The 5,397-nt window shown below is 37.1% G+C and overlaps 1 pseudogene; it reads right to left on the minus strand.

Annotated features, from left to right (window-relative positions):
• Nucleotides 1-5,397, minus strand: part of LOC102991361 (centrosomal protein of 78 kDa-like) — a 223,386-nt pseudogene that overhangs the window by 119,014 nt on the left and 98,975 nt on the right.

Genomic DNA, 5,397 nt, shown 5'->3' on the forward strand with positions numbered 1-5,397 from the left:
CATGTCCTACAGTAGGTCTGAAGGTATAATAGCATACTAAATTCCATTGTTATTTATAATAAGAAATGTTTTTTGTTAGTTTTACTTTTTAGTTTCTAATTTCTGAAAGTATCTTACATACACGTTAGTAACCTTCACAACCATTTGAGCTGGGTAAACGGAGTCAGGAAGGTCAGAATTATTGAATGAATGAATGAATGAATGAGTAAAAAGGTCACTAGCTTTAATGTATCTGGGACGGTCATAGTCTAACCAAGTTTCAATCCACAAGCATTTATTTACAATTCTGAAAACTTCCACATAATTACAAATGGGACAATATTAGTAAATTACTATTTGGATAAAGAAAAGATACATGTTAGCTCAACATAGTTTACAAACTTACAATTAGGCACATTCAGTTTGGTGCTAAGTCATATAATATTCTTTTGCAATTTATGAAAAATATCCAATAGGCATGTATTGGCCAAAAAGTACCAATGATACAAATATCTATAGACATGACAATGTACAAATTGTGACATAAATCTATCAGAAACTAGAAAATCTATGTTGGTCTTATAGTTCCAGCTTGCTAAAAGATACAGGCTTTGAGGGGGAACACCAAAAAATCCAGACCTGGTCATAACAGGGTTTCCAGAAAGTATGGGAACTAGCAAAGTGTAGGCCTCTGGATGGGAGTAGGTCCAACATGAGATAAAACAATGCCTTAATGGGTATGTAGTATGCTGGGATGGAAAATATAGGAGCAAAAGATATATGGAGAATCAGACAGCTAATTATTTGACACTAACCAAATCTACCAGTATCTGATAGGGCCTCAGGAATCATGCAAAGGTTTGAGGGATTCCAGTATTTAAATAAATCACAATGTGACAATGGGAAGAATTAAGGAGAGCCTCAGGGGTAGATGAACTGGGAATGTTACACCAAGACATGTCTCAGTTTACCTGATGGGTTCAAAATGCAGGAAGTGGGTATAGGGGACAAGACAATACCTTAACTATCAGAATAAAGGTTTACATCAGGGTAGGGCCTGATGTTCCTTAGTGTTGAAATAGAGCTCTTTAGTTTCTTCCTCCTACATGCAAGATTCTTTTAGAGGTTGAGATGATGCTGAGCCTGCAAGCCCAAGTTAAATGGCTGGAACTAGGGAGAGAAAATAAGTTACATAGGTTTGGAACCAGGAAAAGCCTAACTAAGGGTTTGCCTAAATTGAATTGAATGTTGGAACTGAATATTTTAATATGTAACATTTTACTGATACCAAAATTTGTCATACCACAAACTGAATATTTTAATAGGTAAACATTTTCCTGATACCAAAATGTGTCTTACCACACTTCCCCCAATCTCACACCACCCACCCTAACCTGCAGTAGCTATGGGTCTCTTGCTTTCCATGGAAATATAGAGAAATGAGACACTGATCTGGCTTGCAGGTATTTAATAAGTTTTTAGCCTCACATCACATACTAGTATCATGTAAGTATCACCACGTGAAAGGAATTTGATTAGTATAACTTTTAACCTCCCTGCTCTTATATTCACGGACACTGGCTAGGTGAAGTGACCTACTTGACTGGCAAAGTTGTGGAGAATAACTGGCCATGCTTTGCTAAGCTCTTCTTTCCTTCATCTTGGAAGTGAGTCTGGTGATAGAGAGACAAAAGTTCTCTGCTCCACTGTGGACATGCCCCTTTCACATGGGTTTGCCTGGAACCAACTTGCTGCAACAAAATGGGTAAGTCTGGATAATTCTAGAATTCAGCTGACAGACTCAATTGGCTGTCTCATGAAGACCCATTTTCCAACATGGGCTCTAACAGTCAAAAGTGACATAATGTGTGGGCTCCAGTGCAAAATGAAAATACAGTGCCTCTTGTTCAAACTGCAAAGAAAAAATGTTATTGAAAGTATTTGCACTGGGGTGCATAGTGTCCTTCCCAAATTCATGTTCACCTGGAACCTGTGAATGTGCCCAAGTAAAGTCTCTTTTCAGATAGAATCGAGATAAGATGACATCATGCTAGATAAGGGTGAGCCCTAAATGGGTTCTGTGGGTTGTTCTCTCTTCTCTTTTTCATATATGTCATTTTTCTCAGCAGAAGTGTTTGGCTAATATTGGGAAGTAACACGAGTAAGAAAGGGTAAGACATGATAAGATTCCTTGGACATTCTTGTTTCTTAAAAAACAACTGCTTTCTTTCTGTGTTAGAGGTAAGTTCAGGTTCAAATGGAAAGCATGGCCTCCCGGAGCTGTTAACACCTTCACTTAGTCTTGGATGGGACCAGTAGCACAGAATTCTGGTGGAACTCAGTAAGACTCCAAATGGGTACCAAATCAGCATGTCATGGAAAGCACACCATAAGCAGGGTGAAAACTAGATGTGAATGGGGCAGCAGGAATGGTGGCAGACACACATATTGCACATGTCTCCTCTGCTCATGCGTATATTTTATTGTCCCATAAACTTTACTTACAAAACGTCAGTTCAAAGATAAAATCATTAAGAATTTCAAGACAGCAATAGCAGAGCATGAAACCAAGCAAGCGTGGGGCCCTTCTGAGCATGGTTCAGGCGGGACTTGATCAACTGGTAAAAGAGCCAAGGCTCTGAGATACCCACACCATGTCAGTGACAGATGTCCAAGCGACAGATAGTGAAGGAGCCCTCAATGCCACTCACGCACTGAAAGCCCTGTCACTGAGAATGATCCAAAATGTAAATGTAGCAGGATAATTTACGGACTTTTAGGACTTTGGATTTTTAACCCACAATAACAAGGAAACTTCATTTCAAAAGAAAGTGTGAGGTTTTCAAGTTTGCTTTGGTTATTGAGGGTCCTTTGTGGTTACATATCAATTTTGGAGTAGTTTATTTTATTTCTGCAAAAATAGGGGATTTTGATAGGCATAGCATTAAATCTGTAGGTAACTTTGTGTAATATGGACTTTTTAACAATAGTTCATGAACATGGGATGTCTTTCCATTCATTTATGTCTTCCTTAATTTCTTTCAATAACGCTGTAGTTTTCAGTGTACAAGTCTTTCATGTCTTTGGTTAAGCTTATTCCTAAGTATTTTATTCTTTTTGATGCTATTATAAATGGAATTGTTCTCCTAATTTCTTTTTCGGATTGTTCATTGTTAATGTGCAGAAATGCAAGTGATGCGTATATGTTGATTTCATATTCTGCAAACAAACTTTGCTAAGTTGTTTTATTAGTTCTAATAAATTTTTTGTGAAATATTTAACATTTTCTACATCTTTTTCAATAGTTTCCCTTTCAGCCTAAGTGTATCCTTAAATCTAGGGGATATTTTGACCTCCATCTGAGACTTTCATCTTAATTCTCAGCTTCTTCAGAGTCTTAGTTGGTTAGTATTCTCCTTATTGTTTGCCACTTTGGAGAATCCAACACAATGTTCTACTCAAGGTGAGACCTCTTTTCTCTTCCACCTCTGAACCTGAATGTCACTTACTACTTACTTCATTCTCTTAGAACTTAGCATTCGAAGTTTAAACGGTGATCTTTCTTAAAGGAGGTCAATATGCTCACCGAATTCACGACCTCTGGTGAGTTGTGTCAAGTGTGTAGGAATCATATTAACTTGTTGGCTGTTAGCCCCCCTGGAAACATTTCTAAAGTGGCATTTAAGCTTGATATTCAGGTTTATTGGACACCGCATTAAAGAGTTTAACAGAGTAAGAGTAGGCTGGTCTTTCCTAAAGCAGAGTTTATCCCAAGGTGACCTTGTAGCCACCTGCATCATGCTCATCCTTGTTGAGTCACTGAGTGCCCTAAACCCCCCTACACTGTAAACTCCTTATAGACAAGAATTATGTTTTATAGCTCTTGTTCCCCTTCCCTATACCTAAACATGCCTGGAATAGAAGATGTCTCTACAAACAGGTGTTGCTTTATTTAAAACTGCATTACGTACATGTATATGTTCATTTCCCTCTGGGAAAGGAGGCTACATTCCACAGCATTCAAATATCAAGCCTTTAAACTTCCTTGAACCCATAGATATATAAATAGTTGCATAACTATCCTCCCTCTATACAACTCTAAGTAAAATACAACCCCATCATTCAATGGTGATAAAAAAAGGAAAGACAAGCTGGTTCCAGAAAATTCCTCTATTTATTCCTAGTATCTTGTTCATCTGGCCAAAAAGAGCATTTTGAAATATTCTCTAAATGTTTGTATTTTATTTTACAATAATTTGCTTATTTATCTCAATGTAAATATTAAAAACGCACGAGAAATATTTGAACATTTGGGATTTGACGATTCCTATCTATTTCCTTAATGTTTCCTTTGTGTCCTATGATGATCTTTTGGGATAGGCAGCACATACAACTCTCATACTCCCCAGACTCTACAGCCCCATACACATGCAACATACCTTGTGGGGATGTGTTAACATACACTTGGCTGAGGCAGGAAGGCTATAGAATACATCGTTTTTACACCTCAACATTTTAAGTGTTTTTGGAAAGTAACCCTAGTTTGAGTGCAAGTTCCATCGATTTATCAAATGCATTTCAGGTATACCTAGGTATGTCCAGTAAAATGGTAAGGCTATATTACTGGGAGACTATTTACATGAGGAAGTGAAAAGAAATCAGTGAAAGAATATATTATAACCAAGAGTCAGATATAATAAGTCAATCAAATAGAATGTAGATCCCAGAAACATATCCACACATATAAGGACAATTGATTTTTCAACAGAGCTGCAAAGCCAGTTTTGAGGAGAAAGGATAGACTTCTTGAGAAATGGTGCTGGAAGCATGTAGTACATGGATATTGTGCCTAGATAGCCATATGCAAAAGTATGAACTTTGATCCCTACTTCACACCATATAAACAATTAACTAAATGTAGATCAAAACATAAATCTCTAAAACTTGGACAAAATCTTTTTGACTTTGGGTTAAGCAAAGGTTTCCTAGAGATGACACCAAAAACAAGATCCATAAAAGAAAAAAAGTGATACATTGGGTTTCATCTTTGGAAGCCATTATTAATAAAAGAAAGCCACAGGTTGGAAGAAAATATTTACAAATTATATACCTGAAAAGACTTGTGTCTCTAACACGTACAGAACTCTCAAAACTCAGTAATTAGAAAAAATTTTGTAATTAACAATATGGGTAAGAATATTTAAAAAGAGATCCTGCCAAGGAGGTGCACGGATGCAAATAAGCACATGAAGTTCCTCACTGTAATCAATTATTAGCTAAATGAAAATGAAAGCCCCAGGAGATACCACTACACACCTATTGAATGGCTCAAATTAGAAAAGTCCAACCACACCAAGTATTGGTGAGGCAGTGTAGGAACTGGAAGTCTTTTACACTGTTAGTGGGAAGGAAAATGGT

Source organism: Physeter macrocephalus, chromosome 12 (genome assembly GCF_002837175.3).
Source record: "Physeter macrocephalus isolate SW-GA chromosome 12, ASM283717v5, whole genome shotgun sequence".
Taxonomy (NCBI): domain Eukaryota; kingdom Metazoa; phylum Chordata; class Mammalia; order Artiodactyla; family Physeteridae; genus Physeter; species Physeter macrocephalus.